This window comes from Nannobrachium achirus (genome assembly GCF_963921795.1).
Source record: "Nannobrachium achirus genome assembly, contig: SCAFFOLD_280, whole genome shotgun sequence".
In the NCBI taxonomy this organism is placed as follows: domain Eukaryota; kingdom Metazoa; phylum Chordata; class Actinopteri; order Myctophiformes; family Myctophidae; genus Nannobrachium; species Nannobrachium achirus.
Window position 1 is genome coordinate 28,778 of NW_027665008.1, and position 23,262 is coordinate 52,039.

The 23,262-nt window shown below is 41.9% G+C and overlaps 1 long non-coding RNA gene across 1 annotated transcript; it reads left to right on the forward strand.

Moving 5' to 3' along the window:
* Window positions 1-11,629: 11,629 nt before the first annotated feature.
* Window positions 11,630-18,597, forward strand: LOC308280665. The gene is made up of 3 exons (XR_013961770.1): window positions 11,630-11,721; window positions 16,826-16,867; window positions 18,506-18,597. It is a non-coding gene; the product is annotated as an uncharacterized lncRNA (long non-coding RNA).
* The last annotated feature ends 4,665 nt before the right edge of the window (window positions 18,598-23,262 follow it).

Genomic DNA, 23,262 nt, shown 5'->3' on the forward strand with positions numbered 1-23,262 from the left:
TCCCAAAACGTTACTGGTCTCAAACTCGGTGGGTGGTCCCACAGTCCCAACGGCTAACCGCTAATGCTAATGCTAACAAATGCTAATGCTAACAAATGCTAATGCTAACACATGCTAATGCTAATGCTAACAAATGCTAATGCTAATGCTAACACATGCTAATGCTAACACATGCTAATGCTAAAAAATGCTAATGCTAAAACATGCTAATGCTAACAAATGCTAAAGCTAAAAATGCTAATGCTAACAAATGCTAATGCTAACACATGCTAATGTTAACAAAAATGCTAATGCTAACACATGCTAATGCTAATGCTAACATATGCTAATGCTAACACAAATGCTAATGCTAACAAATGCTAATGCTAACATATGCTAATGCTAACAAAAATGCTAATGCTAACAAATGCTAATGCTAACACATGCTAATGATAACAAATGTTAATGCTAACACATGCTAATACTAACACATGCTAATGCTAACAAATGCTAATGCTAATGCTAACAAATGCTAATGCTTATGCTAATACAAATGTTAATGTTAAAGCCAATGATAAAAATGCTGATGTAATCATTTTGAATAATGATGTTAATGTTAATGCAAAATGCTAATGCTATCACCAACTGCTATACAAGGATGCTAATGCTAACACCAACTGCTATACAAGGTTGCACACACTTAGCGAGCTGCAGGCACACTTAAAATTTCTAATAGAAATTTTCTTTTCTAGTTATTATTATTATTGTGTATTAATTTGTATTCTATTTTTGTCTTTTTAAATGTTCGAAATAAATATTCATTCATTCATTCATTCATATGCACACAGGGTAGTGCGCAAGTGCATGTGTCCTGCGTGTGTCGCCCCCGCATGCAGATTTTTTTTTTTTTTGGGGGGGGTCTATTTTCCTCCGTTTTGCCTTAATTTTCCTTAAAACATTAAGGCAGGTGTCTTTAACTTGGCAACAATGACACACGAGGTGCAGCGCATGGGCCGGGCTGCTCTGTCGCACTGTGGGCAGACGGACGGACGGACGGACAGACAGACAGACAGACAGACAGACAACATTTGGCACAGAGCAGAGTAAAGTGCACCATGACGCAGCCACAGAATGTTTATGCTCCCGGGAGGTCCTACGCACCTCCCACTAGAACAATGTTTGTCTTTAATATTGACTGTGTTTTAATTGTGTTCATTATTCATTATAGATTCAGTGTTCACGTGTGTGTCACATGCAGCCACAGGCAGCAGAGCCCCGAAACCGCTTGTCATTGGTCCTGTCATGAGTACCGACCAATGAGCTGAGCCTAGTGCATTTTCAGACGCTGTCTAGCCTCGGGATCCAGGCATCTCTGTCCTGCTCCTTGTTGTGACCGAAGGTCACAGTTTACCATGAGAAATGTCACAGCTTTACCGCATGTATACGAGTATGTACACATTTTTTACGGTATATGGGTTTGCTGCACTGACATCAGGCTCTGATGTCACTGTGATGACACATCAGGCACATCTTGTCCACGTATATTTGTATCTCTGAAGGTCACGCCTGACACTGTGGTTCCCTTGATGCATCACTTTGACATCACATGTGATATCACAGGTGACATCACCTACCGGTATGTAAAAGTCCATATCGTCGTTGTCGGGTGAAAACCTTGTATGTCCAAAACCGTTTGTCTTGCATTTATCATTTTAAGAATGATCTAAACTAGTGAAAATAGCCGATCTACAAGCACACAACGCCTCCCATCGCGAGGCGTTGTGTGCTTGTAGATCTGCTATTTTCACTAGTTTTGTGCGACAGTCTTCTGTGATGAAGCAGGGCTTAACTTTATGAAATAAATTACACATTTGAAACTTGGAGATACGAGGTTTCTGCCCGACAGCGACGATATATGGGTATTCCCCAGAATCCCTTTTATGCCCATATGATCCCTGTTGTCATCGATAACATCACTGGCCAGATGGCCAAGCCATGGCCCATATCTGTGTGGCTGGTTCAGATAGGGATCTCCATGTATAGGCATAAAAGGGATTGTATGTGATGTCATGGGAACTGTAACAGAATCCCTATTATGCCCATAGCTGTACATGGAGATCCCTGATCAGACAGTGATCTCCATGTATGGGCATTAAAGGGATGTACCATAATACAGTACATACTTTACTTACTTTACTTTATTTGTTTATTTGGACAGGACAGTACCAGTTCATGAACACAGAGATAATGACATATTGCATAATACAACATACAAAAATCTTAGTGTAAACCAGCCGGAGTTAGCTTAAAGCTAAATGTAATCCGTTGTCCTCAGGACATAAAACAAGAAACAAAACAAGACTAACAAAAACAAGAATAGAACAGTACAGGGCGAGCAACAACACAACAAAAACAAGGTGCTTGGCGCAACCGCTTGCCTATTGCGACAAAGTGCCTAGTGCCAGAAGTAAGTTAAAATCCACACAGGAGAGACTAACCTGGCAGAGTAATTCGTACAGGCATCAAATAATTTCTTATAGGTGGTTACATGTTTGTGAGCGTTTTAGCCATTGCTTCAACTGCCCTTTAAAAGCACCGAATGTGGGGATCTCTCTAATTGAGGCAGGGAGCTGGTTCCAATATTGGCAACCATTTATGGAGAGAACGTTTTTACTAAAGGTAGTTTTTCTAAAATCAATGTCACAGTCTCCCCTGGATGTTGACCTAGTACAGCGTCCAATGTCCCTCTTCTTATGGATGAATTCCACATGGATCTCCATATATGGTAACCAGGGGTCTCCATATTCATCACTGATATACATCACTGGCCAGATGGCTTCAGGACGACATGTGACCTCGCCCTTTAGGTCTTACTAGTTCCCATAGTCCCAGAGCTGCCCTGCCCCTTTTTTCTTGTGTGTGTGTGTGTGTGTGTGTGTGTGTGTGTGTGTGTGTGTGTGTGTGTGTGTGTGTGTGTGTGTGTGTGTAGAGCTCGATCTTTCTCTTTAACCTCACCAAAACGCGCAGCAACGCCTGATATTACACGTGATGTGTATACGCATAATCAAAACACACGATCACACGTCTTTGTGTAACCGTCTCCTGTGATCGCCTGGCTGCTCTAAGTCAAAGGGAAAACCACACGACGCGTTGACAGGTGTGTCGAGAGTGCGCACGTGAGGTACACGGAGGTGATATTTTGGCATGAGCACTGAGCAGGCCTACATCTGTTGTTACTCACCCACCCACGCACACACGCACGCGCGTGTGTGTGACTGTTTGTGCATTTGCAAGACAAGACATTTGACACTATGAAATTCAGCCTCAATACCAGCAGCTAGCATTTTAATATCCTCTAATGATAAATGTTTCATAATTAGGTATCTCTCGTGATGTATATTGTCCTCAATTATTTCTGTAATAATAAAATATATATCTCCCTTAAATCATCTGTGGCATTTCATTTTGCATGGGGCGCGTTCCGTGCGTCCTTATACCTTTCCATGTAGGTTTATGAATCCATTTTAATCAATATTGATAATATAATCACGGAGGATGGAGAAGACTTTCTAAAGCAATGCAATATGATAGCCTATGATATTCATTTTGTTTCCTTGATTCCTATCGGGCATTTGAAAGCCAAGACGTGGAAACGCCAAGGAATAAATACAAAATAAAGTGTGATTTTGACAAGGACGGTGGGCATCCATCCCTTCTTTAATATCTAATTTGATTGTCTGATCACTGGGCTACATTACAGCAGATGGCTTTAATTACATTGTTGCACTGCTGCCTGCATCATTTATAGTCCGAGGAAAACATGGTTTTTAACAGCACCCCTGCAATGTTAGTCGGAAATCAGAAATGTTTTATTGTTAGAGGTATTTGGGGGTAAAAGTGGGGTACCAAGCCATTTTACTTAATTCAAGGGTGCCGAATCTGAAAATCTAGCAAAAGTTTTTGACCTTCCAATTTGCATAACAAAGTGGCTGCTGCATTATACATTTTGTACAATCTATTCAAGGAATATTTCTCTTTCAAAAAACTTTTGATAATTAAGTGTGCCTGCCATGCAACGCAATGGCAAAATACTTATTGTAATCCGCCATACTTAAGTATGTACGTAATTATGTAAGTTTCACCACAAATTTCGGCACATAATAACTGCTGCACGATTTACGCCACCGCCGCAATATATACATCAAAACGTGCGGCTTGGCCGGGAATGGGGTGCTATTACTTTTCTTTCCGATCCACGTTACCATTGCGACGTAATTCGTAAAAAACAACGCCAAAAAAACCCATTGACTTAGAATGGGGGAAATTTCGGCACGTAATAACGGCCACACGATTTACGCCACCCCCGCAATGTATACATCAAAATGTGCGGCTCGGCCGGGAATGGTGTGCTATTACTTTTCTTTCCGATCCGCGTTACCATGGCAACGTAATTCGTAAAAAACTACGCTCAAAAACCCCCATTGACTTTGAATGGGGGACTCTGAAAAAAACCCAGAAACTTTGTCCCCACATTACTCTGACATACTTTTGCCTAGCAACGTCACTTAAACTTTATAATGCACACACAACTTTGGTCTTTTCCAGCCAATAGGGATGAGCTGTAATTGATTAAGCCCCGCCCCCTCTGTAACAGGAAGTGCCCTTCGCCAAACAGGAAGTGCCTCTACATCTCATGAACCGTTTGTCTTACAGATGCGTGGGTGGCGTCAAATGACTTGATTAAGAGTCCTTAACCTTAATTGGGGCCTATTTCGCCAAACAGGAAGTGCCCCTCACCAAACAGGAAGTGACCCTTTATCTCATGAACCGTTTGTCGTACAGACTCGTGGGTGTTGTCATATGACTTGATTAAGAGTCATTAACGTTAATTGGGGCCTATTTCGCCAAACAGGAAGTGTCCCTCACCAAACAGGAAGTGACCCTTTATCTCATGAACCGTTTGTCGGACAGACTCGTGGGTGGCGTCAAATGACTTGATTAAGAGTCCTTACCCTGAATTGGGGCCTATTTTGTCAAACAGGAAGTTCCCCTCACCAAACAGGAAGTGACCCTTTATCTCATGAACCGTTTGTCTTGCAGACTTGTGGGTGGTGTCAAATGACTTGATTAAGAGTCCTTAACCTTAATTGGGGAATATTTCGCCAAAAAGGAAGTGCCCCTCACCAAACAGGAAGTGACCCTATATCCCATGAACCGTTTGTCGTACAGACGCGTGGGTGGCGTCAAATTACTTGATTAAGAGTCCTTAACCTTAATTGGGGCCTATTTCGACAAACAGGAAGTGCCCTTCACCAAACAGGAAGTGACCCTATATCTCATGAACCGTTTGTCGTACAGACGCGAGGGTGGTGCATTATGACTTGATTAAGAGTCCTTAACCTTAATTGGGGCCTATTTGGCCAGACAGGAAGTGCCCCTCACCAAACAGGAAGTGACCCTATATCTCATCAACCGTTTGTCGTACAGACGCGTGGGTGGTGTCATATGACTTGATTAAGAGTCCTTAACCTTAATTGATGCTTCCTTCACCAAACAGGAAGTGCCCTTCGCCAAACAGGAAGTGCCTCTATATCTCATGAACCGTTTGTCGTACAGTCGATAATGTTAAAGCTAATGCAAAAAATGCTAATGTTAAAAAATCTAGCGCTAATCTAACGCTAATGCTAACACCAACTGCTACACAAGGTTGCACACACTTAGCGAGCTGCTGGCACACTTAAAATTTCTTCGAAATGTTCTTTTCTAGTCCTGTTATTGGCCACCTCCTCCACAGTATCTAAGGTGGTACCGAGGACAGAACCCGCTTTCTTGATAAGCCTATTCAGCCTCTTCCTGTCGCCCTCCTTGATACTGCCCCCCCAACATACCACCGCATACAGCACTGCGCTGGCCACCACTGATGTACATATCAGGGGTTCCCAAACTTTTTCGGCTGCCATTCAGACAATCAGAGGTCAATGTCAGAATGGATATATATATATATATACACACACACACACACATATAAGAACTATAGACCCCATGGACAGTCATTTAGGATCAATATAAGTAGGAAAATTAGCCTAGATGGAATTTAGTCTGGCATTGTCTTTTAAAGGCCTCTTTCTTTTTTTTGTATCATTTGTATTTAGAGTCACCAATTAGTTGTATCCACTTTAGTGGTTCTGCCAGTTAATTCCTCCCCACATACAGTACTAGTATTTCTGTGTGTTGTCATTTATAACTTTATATCATGTTATAAACAGCATGGATGAAATGAGGAATTGCAACTTGTGGTCCTCCCGTCGTCATGGTAACATGGAGTGGTGGTTTCCTGGAACTTCAATGTGCTTTCTGTCATTCTGTCTGTCTGTCATGGATACGTCACAGAGTGCTGTGCACAAACTGAACTTCTGTGTTAGAAGAAACCAATACCAAACGTATGGAGGGGGAGGTTGAGCTATGATCTGTGGCATAAGTATAGTATAAGTACGTATAGCCTATATGTTGCTCATAATAAAAAATTACCATGGAAGTGCATTTGCTTAAAAAAAAAGGTACAGTAAAACAAGAAAATCTTTAAATAAATAGATAAATACATAAAATTCCTCCCGCCCCCAACACACACACAGTCTGAATGGTTGTGACATCACTGGTGACAGACAGCCATTTTGTCACAACGGAGCGGAGATATGAACCGTCTCAACGCCATTTTATGACAACAGATAAAAGGTTTTATAAAGTGTGTTTTATACAGAATGAATGCCTCTAGTCTGCTCTTCTAAAGATTACTGTAGGGTAAGTGTGTTTATGCTTTATACAAGAACCAGTTGGTATCGTCTATAAACTTTTTTTAATACAAACTATGAACACTTCTTAACTTCTGTTTTTTACCCGCGCTCACATCTCTCTCTCTCCCTCTCTTTCTGTCCTCCTACTCGGTGGAGGCAGTTGGGCCTCCCACCCCAGAGCCCGGGTCTGCTTGATGTTTCCTCCTCCTTAAGAGGGGGTTTTTCGTGTCACTATCGCACAATTGCCACTGTCACTAAATTGCTTGCTGCGGATGGGAGCCTCTCATACCATGAGGTATCTCCTCCGGTCTCTTTCTCTCTCCACATGTCTCGACAGAGCAGAACATTTAAGAGCAGAGCATTGTGAATAATTATGATGAAGTCTATTATTTAACGCAATAAGTGACATGTAGATTTGGTATAATTATGACTGTTTAAAGCCCGCGTCAGTTTGTTTCCCCTTTCTAACCGGCTGAAAGCTGCTTGGTTTCCATTGTGAGTTAACAGTGAGATCCGGTCTAGAGCCTGCCCACTGTATCCATAGTGAGTTAACAGTGAGATCTGGTCTAGAGCCCGCCTACTGTATCCATATTGAGTTAACAGTGAGATCCGGTCTAGAGCCCGCCTACTGTATCCTGTCGTTTGCACGCGCACATGCATACACGCAATGTTTCCGTTCCAGACCGGATCTGAAACATGCAAAGAGACTTTATCCCCACCTAACCTCGCGTCACCAGGCTTTCTCGGGGGAAACCCCCTCCTCAGCAGTTTACTGTAAACCATGTGATTTGCACTTGAGCGAGCGGCACTAAAGTTCATACACACTTTATTGAGAGGGGTGTTTCCGCAAGGCGGGTCTTAACTCAATCCTGGTGGGTTTAGGAAACACGCTGGTTTCCTTTGAGTATTTACTGTTTGTGAATGAAGTATAAGCTATTTTACACTGTTTAAAACAATACAATCATGGAAAATATGTCTATTTTAAATATTTGAATAAAGGACCAGCTGAACCAGTGGACATCTCAAAGCTGCAGTCCATAACTTAGTTTAATGAATAAAACATTATTTTAACCATGGTAGAGGATGTTAATTAATAGTATTATTAACATGATATTCCAACGTCTACCTCAGACCAGCTGTTAGTTCTGTTGTTGCAACAGCTGTGTCTCTGTGGTCTAGTAGGACCCCTGCTGGTTGACAAGAGCTACTTCATGCATCTGCATCTACTGTAGTCTCATCATTATGATGGTGATATTGTTGTTCATCTACTGTAGTCTCATCATTATGATGGTGATATTGTTGTTCATCTACTGTAGTAGGTGAGGTGCTGCAGACATGATTAATAATGATCTATTAATAGACATGCACATGAAGACATGAAAGTCATAAAATATATGTTAAATAAAAAAGAAGAACATTAAATAAAGATAAACATCCCCACAGTGGTTTTCAGCTCCACTTCTTTATCGCTGCTTTATTCAACATTTATAGATCTTCATCAGCAATTTGAATTTGATTGTTAGATTATGACATAATTAGATGTCCATATAATAACTGTTAGGATCCGTTTCAGGGTTACTGATCTCACATTATACAACTGGTAGTTTAGAGAAAGCAATCTGATTGGTTGAAACAATCATGTGACTGTTAGGATAACTAGCAGCTTGTAACGCTCTCATCAAGAAAAGAAATCAGCTGTGTGCTGGTTGCGCTCCCCTCTACACTATGCTAGTGGCTAGGCTAGCAGTTTTCATGTCAAGTTAAGGGACATAGTAGCTAAAAATGTGGCATTAACACATTACAAATTCCTATTGAATATGTTAATTACAATGAAATGAAGTTGATGTGTTTTTTTAAGGGCAACAGTTGTATAATCGCAATATTACACTTCTGCATGACGATATCTGACGATATGGCACACCCTCTCGTGTAATATTGCTTAATTCTATGTATGCTTGCATAGATTAATCTGTACTATCACTGGAGCAGAGTTACATCACAACATTTAATACAAGATGTTTTATATCTTGATGAAAGTGTTTGATCAGTTGTTGTTGATGTGTGTAGATTAGAACTCCAGTTTAACAATGTGTCTCTGTCTGGTGCAATAATCCAGCCCCTCTTTGACTACGGAGTCCACGTATGGTATTGTGACGCCCCACAAGCCCTAAAAACTAAACTCCAAACAGCCCAAAATAAACTAATTAGGGTCCTGCTTAACCTTCCCTATCAGACTCACCTCACCGCTACTCACCAGTTAAAAGTGGGGTGGCTCAGAGTAGATGAGAGAGTACAGCAACTTGCAATGGGCCTGGTGTACAAGATACACTACACCACTATGATACCCAAATACCTGTCAAAATACTTTATAAACGTTAAGGATGTCCATAATTACAACACCAGAGGCAGTATATATATATACACACACACACACACATATAAGAACTATAGACCCCATGGACAGTCATTTAGGATCAATATAAGTAGGAAAATTAGCCTAGATGGAATTTAGTCTGGCATTGTCTTTTAAAGGCCTCTTTCTTTTTTTTGTATCATTTGTATTTAGAGTCACCAATTAGTTGTATCCACTTTAGTGGTTCTGCCAGTTAATTCCTCCCCACATACAGTACTAGTATTTCTGTGTGTTGTCATTTATAACTTTATATCATGTTATAAACAGCATGGATGAAATGAGGAATTGCAACTTGTGGTCCTCCCGTCGTCATGGTAACATGGAGTGGTGGTTTCCTGGAACTTCAATGTGCTTTCTGTCATTCTGTCTGTCTGTCATGGATACGTCACAGAGTGCTGTGCACAAACACAAAGTTTAACAATGTGTCTCTGTCTGGTGCAATAATCCAGCCCCTCTTTGACTACGGAGTCCACGTATGGTATTGTGACGCCCCACAAGCCCTAAAAACTAAACTCCAAACAGCCCAAAATAAACTAATTAGGGTCCTGCTTAACCTTCCCTATCAGACTCACCTCACCGCTACTCACCAGTTAAAAGTGGGGTGGCTCAGAGTAGATGAGAGAGTACAGCAACTTGCAATGGGCCTGGTGTACAAGATACACTACACCACTATGATACCCAAATACCTGTCAAAATACTTTATAAACGTTAAGGATGTCCATAATTACAACACCAGAGGCAGTGCCACAGATCACGTTCAACCCAGAGTCAACTCAAAGAAAGGGTCAAACTCGTTCTTCTGCTATACCACAAAAATGTGGAATGCCTTACCGAAGGCCATAAAGGAGTGTGGATCACTAGCATCCTTTAAAATTGCCCTGAAAAACCACTTACAGGCAGCAGCCGTTCGCAACTGGTAAAAACCTAGCCCAACCCTCCCCTCCCCTGCCCCTTCCATATACTTACTGTTTGTTTAGACTTACTGTTTTCTTTTTTTTTTCCTTTTCTTTATATCTACTGCATAGTACTGTGTTCTATTTGTCTGTCATTCAATGTTATATGAGATACTTAAATGGTTTCCTGTTGAAATAAGCTTAGTCTTTTCATGGATCTCCTTTTAGTAGACCTTGTACCAGTGAACTGTACCGTCATGAATCTGTACATTTTCCTATGCAAACTTCTAATAAAGCCTTCAATCAATCAATCAGTCTCCTCACCCAGCTAACCAGCCAATAGAAACCCTCCTCACCCAGCTAACCAGCCAATAGCAACCCTCCTCACCCAGCTAACCAGCCAATAGAAACCCTCCTCACCCAGCTAACCAGCCAATAGAAACCCTTCCTCACCCAGCTAACCAGCCAATAGCAACCCTCCTCACCCAGCTACTGTACATACTGTACCATACTGACAGGTAAACATGCTGTACCAGCAAATAACTTTGATCTTCATTAAGATAACCTTTCCAAGAAGATTATTAAGTCATGTTTCATGATGAGTGTTTTGGTGAAGGTCTCTAAGACGCGTGGAGCGTCGTCCAGGGTATTTTATGGAAGGGAGAATAGTCTGGGACGCGCGGAGCGTCGTCCAGGGTGTTTTATGGAAGGGAGAATAGTCTGGGACGCGCAGAGCGTCGTCCGGGGTGTTTTAGGGAAGGGAGAAGAGTCTGGGACGCGCGGAGCGTCGTCCGGGGCGTTCTAGGGAAGGGAGAAGAGTCTGGGACACGTGGAGCGTCGTCCGGGGCGTTCTAGGGAAGGGAGAAGAGTTTGGGACACGTGGAGCGTCGTCCGGGTGTTTTAGGGAAGGGAGAAGAGTCTGGGACGCGCAGAGCGTCGTCCGGGGTGTTTTATGGAAGGGAGAAGAGTCTGGGACGCGTGGAGCGTCGTCCGGGGTGTTTTAGGGAAGGGAGAAGAGTCTGGGACGCGTGGAGCGTTGTCCAGGGTGTTTTAGGGAAGGGAGAAGAGCGTGGAGCGTCGTCCGGGGTGTTTTAGTTTACTATTTCTATGCATTTGATGTATTGATGTGTTACCATGCTTATTATATTGAAAGTCGCTCTGGATTGAGAGTGTCTGCTAAATGCCTAAACTGTACATTTCTTCTCAGCTGTGCCTCATCCAGAGAAGACCATGGCTTCCACTCACCTAGATGCTCTACAGGTTGGTTTACTGGCAAATAGCAAGTAAAAATAAGGCTTCATTGTTACAATTGTTGCATATTGAAACAATAAAATAAACACCTGCTACTCATTTCTATAGGGCTCGTCTGTGGACATATTGGTCGCCAACAAAGTGGAACTTATCGAGTGGCTCAGCGAGGATCTCTACATTCTCCAACACGCTCAGGCTGATGGAATTATTAATCATAGAATGTATAAACAACTGATGGAATTGAAGCCAGAAGCTGCTTGCATTAAACTTATTGATAGAATGATTAATAGCGGAGAGGGAACTTCAGCTCAGTTCCTTAAACTTCTAAAAAAAACAGAGATCCTCGACACATATCCACAACTCAAGGCCTGGAATGCTGCTTTTGCCCTGCCAGGTAAACAAACAAAATGAAGGAGGGTGTAATGTCTACTTTGTTTGACTCCATTATACATTGAAATTATGAAAGGTTTAGAATGTGTCTCGTTTATGAAAATGGACATCTTATTTGCTCAGCTATTGCTACATTACACACAGACCTTGTAGTTCATGGGACAGAGCCCAGAATTTCAAGAAAAGCAAAAGATTCTGGTGGCAAATTCTAATGATGATTTTTATGATCCCACATGCCCATGGTATCATTTAAGCCCTGCTAGCAGTACCAACCTCCTAGCATTCTACCTGTTACCACCACTTTTATATGAAAAATAACCACAATTCTCGTTTTTTATAAATGTCCATATCATATCCTTTTAATGCAATTGAATATGTCAAATCATGCCTGGAATTGATTGGTCCTGAATTCTAAAACATTGTAATGCAGAAGAATATTATTAGAAATTAGTATACAGAGAAATTATAAAAAAGGGTCAAATTTGATACATTTTCGTTTTTTTGAAGGTCACAAAATGTGCTATATATTCCTAAATATTTAACAGAGAGACTTGCATTTAGCATTAAAATGTGCACGTAAGACTCCATAATGTTGTGAAATATAACTATTAAACAGAAGAGTTAAAGCTTAGGTAATTATGACATCAAAAGACCACACCTCATTACATTATTATCTTCCTGAAAACCATTCAGTGAATGGTGTCATATTCAGAGATAATTAATCAAAGTTATCATCATCACTTGTAAGTGATTCTATGTGGTCACCTAGATCAGTGTTTTTCAAAAGGGGGTACGTGTAACCCTAGGGGTATGCGGGGGTATGGCAGGGGGTATACGTGAGAACAACTAGAAAATGAGAATAATGTATTTAGTGTTATGGTTAATGATAAAACATTGATGATAACACATTGACAGAGATGATGTGAACCTGCTCATCTGTACATTTCTAAACCAAATGACATCAATTACTTGACTAGTAGTGACTGTTATTGAATAGAAAGCAATGTTTTTTGCCATTATGCTGTTTTGAATGTACATCTTGCTGTAGTCAGGGGAAGGGGCTACTTGACTTCGGAAATCAGTGTAAGGGTTACTGCAGCCAAAAACCCACCAAGAAACACTGACCTAGATCATCAGGGACATTCTGGCAGTCCTTTAACCAACACGTTTGGGTCCACTTCAGTCCATTTACAAAGCAAGGCAGATTTAGCATGGTTTCAATAGATCTCTGCGACTAGATTGGAGTGATCCAAGTGACTCCAGTTCAACTCACAGAGACAAGCCCACGGCCCCCGAAGGAGCAGAAGCAACCCCCATGCAGAACAGCTTCTTCCACCCGGTTCTCAGGGACCACGTTGACCCAGTGGAACCTGGTAAAGGTACTAGGCGATGTCCAGGGACCACGTTGACCCAGTGGAACCTGGTAAAGGTACTAGGCGATGTCCAGGGACCACGTTGACGCAGTAGAACCTGGTAAAGGTACTAGGCGATGTCCAGGGACCACGTTGACCCAGTGGAACCTGGTAAAGGTACTAGGCGATGTCCAGGGACCACGTTGACGCAGTAGAACCTGGTAAAGGTACTAGGCGATGTCCAGGGACCACGTTGACGCAGTAGAACCTGGTAAAGGTACTAGGCGATGTCCAGCTGGCCGAGGCAGATGTCAAAAACTGAACTATATTTCCAAGAGGTGGCCATACCCTGAATGGAATGTGCCACTACTGCGGATGGCAGAGTCTGTCCAGTCAAGTGATACGCACAAGCAATGGTACCAACAAGCCAATGTGAGAGTCTCTGTTTTGAAATCCTTCAGCCCAGGACTCTATCACCATAGCATACAAAGAGCTGATCAGTCAGCCTTTGTCCATATGACGTACTGTAAAGAGTCCAAAGCCCTCACCGGGCAGAGGACGTACAGAGCATCACCCAAGCCGTCAACACTCATGGGAGGGACATAAGCTGACGGATACAGAGGCCAGTTCACATGTCCTACGGAGAGAACCTTTTGGCAGAAATGAGGAAATGCTTCGCACGGTGACACTTGCGGAGGTGATTGACAAGAGAAATAGCAGGGGCTCAAAGGGAGTGGTTTGAACACCAAGCCAAGGTCCCAAATGAGAACCTGAAGAGTCTGGATGGAGGCACCTTACTCCTTTCATAAAGCGTGACAGCAGTGGGTTCTTACCCAGCTGTCCATCAGCACACCTTCAGTGTGTTAGCCGCCCAGCCCTTATCCAGCAGTGACTGCAGAAAGTGCATCACAGTCTGAACATCACAGTGTTCCGGATCAGCACTGTGGGTCTCGCACCATGTGTGGAACAGTCCCTGTACGCCGCAATAGTAGAAGACGATCTGGAACTAGATCTGACCACCTGCGCCTCTCAGGGGCCAAGTCCATAGCTGGAGGCGATCGGAGCCCGGGTGCCACAGGGTCCCCTGAGCCTTTGAAGTGTGAAAGCAGGTCAGGCCTCAGAGGCAACGGCGTCCCCATGAACAGAGACAGCAGCATCCTGAACCAAGGGCGTCTCGGCCAACCTGGGCCTATCAGGAGTAACTGATGACCCCTCAACTCGACTCTGTCCAGCATCGCCTACAGAGGCCTATCCTCGGTCAGAGGAAATGGGAAAGTCAAAGAGCAGCGCCAGTCAGTGCGAGCATACAGGTCCTCGTTACCGAGGACAGCAGGCCCAGACACGCCCACTCCCAGAACTAGGTCAGACTGTGAGATGCTCAACAAACAGCTAACATACATTTCTATCAGTAACATGAGAACTATTAATGATATATGTTCATGTGAACAGCAACTTTTAACTTTCTGCAGGATGATATGATTTTACGGGGGGAGGGATCACTCTATGCCATAATTACCTATGATCAAAACTGTATAGTGATTGTTATATTTCAACATCAGGGAGTCTTAAGGGTACACCGTCACGCTGAATGCAAGTCTCTAGGTATAATATTGTGTAAAATATAGCCCATTTTGTGACGAAAGAAAAAACGAAAATTCTAATTTGACCTAGTTTTTGAATAATCACTTTTGTATGCCTTAATTTTATATTCCCAAGTACCATTTTTGAGCATTACAATGTTTTACAATTCAGTCCCCATCAAGTCCAGGCATAGGACTATATAGGCATAGGCATATATTCAACTGCATTATAAGGATATGAATATAAATTCATAAAAAAAGAGAGAATTTCAGTCATGTCATAAGCTCAAACTCTTCTGTTTAATAGTTATATTGCACAACATTATGAAGTCTTATGTGTACACATTTTAACCCTGCAAGGCCCGAATTAATTTCTACTGGCCCCAAAAAAAATCAGATGGTGTTGTAGGAGTCCTAATCACAGGAAAATGTAATGTTAAAAAATGAATAATGTTTTGGTAAGGTTTTATAGCCATAAATCATAAATCATAAATCATGCTCTAATTTGCATTTTGGGGATATTGTTCACAATAATAACATATGTACATGTTCTAGACATTCTAATGATCACGAAAAAAAAATATTACAGGGATTTTACTTATGTTTTAGTGAGGAATAGCTTCAGTTAAAAAGTGAGATGTTGTTCGTCCAGACGCTGGAATTTCAACTTCTCTGGGAGGTGTGAATGTCAGTCTCTGGTGGGGGGTATTTATATGCAAATATCGTGGCCAATGGCATTGTAATACTAAACAATAGGATTTAATGGTGATGTTAATGTGAAAAAAGGACAGGAAAACTAACTATAACATTTTTTTAAAAATGATTTAAAAAATGTTGCCAAAAAGCAACGCTGGGCCTTGCAGGGTTAATGCTAAATGCAAGTCTCTATGTTAAAGTTATACCATGTAACTTTTTTTATAAAACAAATCTTAAAATTGTCCTAACTGTTAAATCGCTAAAGTTTTAGAACCCCCACTCCGTTATTTTCAGCTTCTAAAGCCTTCTCTTTATATGTTTTCTATGATCCCTACCGGGGACCGGTTTTCACGGAAAAATTGCGTCATCACACTACCGGCCAATCACAGCGAGGGTTATACACTGCCGGCCAATCACAGCGAGGGTTATACACTGCCGGCCATCTTGAAGTGGGGTCGCTATGGCGGCCATATTTGTAGTCGCCCGTGTGTCTCTTTACTCAAAAGGTAATCTCGCCTACCAGGCAGGGTGAAGTAGTCCGTTTCTCCGGAATGCCTGAACGCACAGGAACCAGGGACCCCTCTAAAGATAGCTCTCGGCGTTGTGGAGGCAGACGCGGGGGTGTGAAGGTACGAAAAACGGCCGAAAGACGCGGACGCGACCGCGGTTTGCTATAGGGCTACTGACCACTAGTTGAGCATCTTACACAGTATAGCTTTAAATATTCAGGAAGACATTTTGTGACCTTCAAAAAGACGAAAATGTATCAAATTTGACCTATTTCTTAAAATTATTCCTCTGTATACTAACTTTTTGAATTTCTAAGTCATATTCTTCTGCATTACAATGTTTTATAACTCAGTATCCATCAATTCCAGGCATGATTTGGGATACCATATGGGAATGAATAAAAAAGGATAATTTCGGTAATTTCTCATTTCTACCTTCTACCTGTGGTAGGAAACCCCTCATTTCTACCTTTCTACCTGTGGTAACAGGTAGAAAGCTAGGAGGTTGGTAATGCTAGCAGGGCTTAAATGATACCATGGGCATGTGGGAACATCTATTGCTATCAACTAGGGGTGTAACGATATAGTAACTGTATCGAAATATCGTTTTTAACTTAAGAAATCGAAGTATATCGAAATGAAAACAGCTAAAATCGAATCGTATCGTTTCATTTTGTATCGTATATCGAATTGGCAGTGCAAAGAATCGATTGTATCGATACTACCTACTTGCGCATTGTATTTAGCATTTTTAAGAAGAACAATTAAAAAGGAGGGGTTTAATTACTTTTTCTTTCCATAATAGCTACACTGGTCCATTGATATTATCGATTACACACATTTAAAATGAATCGTTACACCCCTACTATCAACCCCACTAGCCCATGGCCTATTAATAAGATGAAAATGAAAAAGAGAACACATGAAAATGAGAACGCTGCAATAAAGGCTGTCACTTCTCTCTTCCACAGGACCACCTGAACCAAAGATCACGGACAGCCTTTCTGTTCCAGGTGCAGACCCACTCTCTTCACTAGATATCCATAATTCCATAAATGCACATTTAGTACACGTATGTACTGTACACACATGTAAAGATAAAAGAAAGGAGATGAACACTAACCTCTGCTATTCAGTCAGAACGGTTAAATGGATAATGTATTACTTTATTCATTATACAGTAAGAAGAATAGATCAGTGGTTGGTTCTCAACCTTTTTTAAGCTCTAGACCACTAGCATGTTTAGAGCAATCTCCAGCTGATACAGAGTAGAACGTGGGTTGGATGGTTTCTGTTTAGTGAAGGACCACACACTCCTTAGCCGTGGACCCAGTCACCCAAAATGTGAGATGACCTGTGATGTCATGCCATACTTTTTATTTCTGTTTTATTTATTAGTTTGGCCATTAAGGTCCACAGAATGAGAGGCCTGCTCTGCCGGAAACATTGTGAAAAACAGTTATGGCCAAAAAGTCCAGAATTCTAAATGTACTTGAGTAAAAGTATGAAAGTATTGGCGTAAATGTACTTAATGTACCAAAAGTAAACGTAAAAAATGTTTGAAAATAGCCCATCTACAAGCTCACAACGCGCCGCGATGCGACGCGTTGTGAGCTTGTTGTGAGCTTGTTGATCGGCTATTTTCAAACAGCCTAGGTATGAAATAAGGCTAAAGTGGTTTATGCATGTTTTATAATATTAGAATTTATATCTGCAAAGTAACTAGTAACTAAACTTTTCAAATAATTGTAGTGGAGTAAAAGTACAATATTTGGATCCGAGATGTAGTGGAGTGTATGTAAAAGTATTGGAAATTGGAAATACTCAAGTAAAGTACAAATACTTCACAAGTGTACTTAACTCATTTAGTGCCACCCTAGTCACCACTAGAGGGCGCCCAGTGGCCATAGAAAATCCCATAGAGATATGCTGGTATATGCAGAAGCCCTGCAGCCATGACTTGCCTGAACACTTTCCTTTGTGCATGTACAGGAAGAGGGTGAAGTTAGCTTGAAGTTAGCTATTGGCTACCAAGCATTTTAGAAGCCTTATTTTCGTCAACTTAGCCATGATTAAACCTTGCACACCTCATGCATGGGGAAAAAACAGAGAAGAATGAGCTCTAAAAAATCCAATGCAATCCTGGATTGCATTGGAGTGGATTTGTGCAGTTTGTTCACAGCTTTCAAACAAAAAAATCCGATTGGAAATCCGTTCAGGCATTCTTGAGATAATCGCCATTATGTTTTACATGTTATGTAAACAAACATGGCTGCCCTGTATGTTAGATGGGGTTGTATGGGGGTGGAACATGCAAAATCGCGATTGAAATCATGTTCACTAGATTTGATGGGGTCCAAAAAAATTTTTTCAAAAAAAGAATTTTAATATATCCCGAACTAGTTCGGGATAGGCACTCTGGGATGCGATAATATATCCCGAACTAATTCGGGATAGGCACTCAATGAGTTAAGTAAATGTACTTAGTTACTTTACACCACTGATGACATCACAGGTTCAACCCTATTCCTTGAGCTTTTGGGCTTGTGGGTCCCCGACTAGGAAATCATCTGAAATAATCTCTCTCTCTCTCTCTCTCTCTCTCTCTCTCTCTCTCTCTCTCTCTCTCTCTCTCTCTCTCTCTCTCTCAGATGCCAGTGACAATGGAGAGACTTCAGGAAGTGCTGCAGTGAGAAGAAAGGAAGGTAAACCATTCTAGTTCAGATAGGAGATTAAAACAAGGATTACTAACATTTTATCAGTAGGCTGTCATAGCTGAATATGTAGAGAGGACTTCTGTAATGAACATAAAACATGTTTAGTCTATGAATTAAAGACACTCAGAGCTCAGCAGCAGGTGTTTATTCTGCAATCACAATAAATGGACTCATAGGAGACTCAATGAGAACCCTCACTCAGCTCACAGCACTGAGGATGAAGTAGTGATCGTATAGTGGAACATATATAGTTTACATGGTGTTTACAGCCTCAGTAAACACATCAACAGACTAAACTTGATTTAATGTTGAGCTGAATATCGCTAAGTGCTAAACATGAGCTAGATGTGAATATCAATCTAACAAAACAGACCTTTTTTATCAGCAATATAATTGGATATTTCACATTTTCACATGTTTCGTTATTATAGATTTGACGGTGAAAACACAAGAGGATTCAAAGTCTATTGAATCTTACCAAAACCAGCTCCAAACAAATGTTGCGGACCCGTTCACATGTTTACCTGAAGGGTCAGTCCACCGGACAGATAAGAAGGACTTTGAAGATTTCCACACAGATATCAGCATCCTACATCTGGACGACACAGTGGTCAGCATTGAGCATGAGGTCAGACAGATGGAGAGGGAGAAAGCATGGCAGGAGAGTGAAACGGTGATGAAGAAAGCAGGGCAGGAGTTCCAACTCAGTGACATCTATACACAACCATCTGGAAAAAAAAAACGCATAAGAACAGTGATGACCATTGGTAATGCAGGAGTCGGCAAAACCTTTCTCGTACTCAAGCTTGTCTCTGACTGGGCAAAGAAAAAACATAAACATCCTCACCTCACATTTGTGTTCCAATTCCGCTACCTGAATTTGCTGCGGGGGCAAAAGTTTACTTTGGCACAGCTAATTCATGAATGCATCTACGCAGCCAAATGCATCCCAGAAGAGGCTCTTAATGACATCTTCACCAAGGTGCAGAAGTCAGGAAACCCAAATTATGACAACAGCCTTTTCAAACTTATGTTTGTATTTGATGGTTTAGACGAAAGCACCCTTCGGCTGTACTTCAACGAGCCTAACCATGGCTGCTCCGATGACTTCTCCAAACCCATTCCCCTGGAAGAGCTTCTCGTAAACCTCATTAAAGGGAAACTGCTTCGCTGTGCTCGCATATGGATAACCACCCGCCCTGCAGCAGCCAAACTGATCCCTCCTGAGTTTGTTGACATGTTGATGGAGGTAAAAGGGTTCACAGATTCTCAGAAGGTGGGGTACTTCAGGAAGAGATTCAGTGATGAGAAGCTGGCCGACAGAATCATCTCACACATGAAGACATCAAAGAGCCTCCACATCATGTGTGAAATCCCAGTCTTCTGTTCGATGGCTGCCATCGTTCTCTGTGAAATGTTGAGGAGAGACAAGACAGGACAGCTCCCCAAGACCCATACTGAGATGAACTGCCGCTTCCTGATCGTTCAGACAAAGAGAAACAAGAAGAAGTATGAGATGAGAGATGAGAGTCATCAACAGCAGCTCACAGAGGCTGACAGGGAGCTTCTTCTGAAGCTGGGCAGGCTGGCGTTTAAACATCTGGAGAAAAGCAGCATCATTTTCTACCAAGAACACCTGGAAGAGTGTGGTCTTGATGTGAAAGAAGCCTCGTGGTACTCGGGATTGTGCACAGAGATCTTTAAAGGAGAGAGTTTGAGCCTCCAGAAAAATGTCTACAGCTTTGTTCATCTGAGCATCCAGGAGTTTCTGGCTGCAGTCTACTTGTTCCACTGTTTCACACAGAAGAACATGAAGGTACTGGAGATGTTCCTGGGAGAAGAAGACGAAGAGGAGAAGTACATACGGAGGTTGATGATGAGAAGAGGAGAAGGAGGAGGAGAAGAAGAAGAAGAAGAAGAAGAAGAAGAAGAAGAAGAAATAGAAGAAGAAATTACCCTAGAAGACTTCTTGTACAGAGTCATGGTAAAATCCCAGAAGAGTAAAAATGGCCACCTGGATCTCCTTGTCCGCTTCCTTCATGGCCTCTTACTGGAGTCCAACCAGAGTCTGTTAGGAGGTCTACTGAGTCAGGCAGAGCGCAGTCCAGAGAGCATCCAGAGAGTCATCAACAACCTGAAGGAGATGACCACTGAAGATCACTCTCCTGAGAGAATGATCAACATCTTCCACTGTTTGATGGAGATGAACGGCCACTCTGTACTTCAAGAGATCCAACAGTACCTGGAGTCAGGGGACAAACTGTCTCCATCCCAGTGTTCAGCTCTGGCCGCCATGCTGCAGATGTCAGAGGATGTTCTGGATGAGTTGTACCTGGACAAATACAACACATCAATGGAGGGGCGACGGAGACTGATCCCAGCTGTGAGGAACTGCAGAAAGGCTCGGTTAGTATTCATGTGAATAGAAACATCCTAGAGTCAATCTGCCATTACAGTTAACACTATAACTAGAATCTAAGGTCGACACAAAAGGTCCAATAATACTGTCTGTGTAACAGAGACTGGTGGTATTTTGTGTACGTGCAAAGTCCACCATAAAGCAGGGTAAAAACTAGAAAGATTAAATTCAGGGAAATTGCAAGTGTGGTTGCCGTGACGCGAGTTACGAGGAATCCTCTGGGAAATGAATGACCATGAATGTGAAGCAGGACCAAAAGCTTCACCTTTCTGAAAAACCTGCCCTCATTAGTATGAGCAACGCCAGGCTAGGATAATGTTACTCATTAGTATGAGCAACGCCAGGCTAGGATAATGTTACTCATTAGTATGAGCAACGCCAGGCTAGGATAATGTTACTCAAAAAGTTTACAAAACACAGGTTCACTTTGCTGGGAAAAAATCTCTAAAAGAATACAAGTAAAACACCATAAAGGTGAGTGTTGACCGTAGGGCCACGATGAGAAGTTATCAAATAATGTGTTTTTCTTTAATAAAGTGAGTCAATGAGGAGGCTTTTATAAACACAATTATTCAGTTAAATTCATTTGAGAATCAAAATCCCTGCTGGTTGAACCCACCAGACCAGTGGTTTGAACCCACTGACACTCAGTAGTGGAACTGAAAATAAAAATCAGAGCAGTGCCTTTCATGAGTTAATTACAACGTCCGTCCGTCCGTCCGTCCGTCCGTCCGTCCGTCCGTCCGTCCGTCCGTCCGTCCGTCCATACACACAAAGACAGATGTAGTAGCGGTTAGCACCGCTCATAAAGGACCAGATCATTATTATTTTCAATGGGTCTCTTTCACTCAGCTCTTTACATTTCTGCTATATTCTTTACTATAGGTTAGTGGGTCTCTTTCACTCAGCTCTTTACATTTCTGCTATATTCTTTACTATAGGTTTGCTTCTAAATAAAGAGCCACGTCTGATTCATGACAGGCTGTGTAAAGCCTTGATTTGTGCATCTCAGGTTCATCAGATGATGAATTCCACCAAATCAATGTGCCTTCATGTGTTCATCATTTGCATTGTTCCCTGTTTAACGCCATAACAGACAATCAGAATATCCAACGTTAAACCAGCTTCACTGTGGTGAAAGCACTCTGTAGTACAAGTTCAAAGACATCAGATCTATAAGCTTGTAAGCTTAATGCTTTGCATCACAACAACTTGACAGCTTGTAGCCGCTGCAGCTGTGGCCCAGCTTGAGGAGACAGGGATGAGAAATAGAGAGACTGAATGCTGGTCTCTAGCAGCTTGTTTGGAAAGCTTTTACACAGTTTAGACATTAAATATGCAATGTAGTTCAGTCTTCATTTCACACCTTTAACTGCTGGGTGAAATCTTCCTCCGTACAGTCATTCTGTGCTGTCAAGTGGTGTCGTCTATTCCACACTCTGCTCCACTAAATACTGTTTATGTCTGGATAACTAGATAGGAGATCTTTTATTTAACTCCCATGACAGTGAACTGTGTATAATTTGTTTTGATAATCTCTTATTTAATCTGCATTTACAGACTTGTTGGCTGTTACCTCGGACAGACAGATGTTGAAGTTGTGGCTTCAGCTCTCAGCTCTAATCCTTCCCATTTGAGAGAATTGGACCTCAGTGAAAACAACCTGCAGGAGGAACCAGGACTAGTGGAGCTGCTCTGTGAAGGACTGAAGAGTCTGCACTGTAGGCTGGAGATTCTACGGTAAGATACATTTACCTGATTTATTTTGATCACTTCTGTTTTATTATGTACTGTATTATGTGAATATAATATGAATGCTGTGGTGAGAATGTATTAATAAGCTTGATATCATGGTAACCCAAGCCTATGTGCCTGATTAGACGTGTAATATCCTTTTGAATGTATAGGCTACTTCATCATACAATTGGATTGCGCATCGAAAAGAGCTAATCTACAAGCTCACAGTGCGTCGAGGACGCAGCGTTTGTAAGCTTGTAGATCTGCTATTTTCAACGTGTGACCCCAAGGGGGTCCCCACATTATTTTGGGTGGTCCCGAGGTGATTAGCTGAACACAGTCTCTGCCATAAATCAAATCATCACGACTTATAAAGTTGACTGCTAGCCTTTGTTTAACACATTTAAAGCCACCCCCCGAGTTGCCCGAGCTAGAGCCAGTGTCTTCTCATGCCACTGCCCGAGTTGCCGAGTTGTAATTTTATCATCATTAATTATTTTACATGAATTACTTACAGTACGTCGCTCCGGTCCCG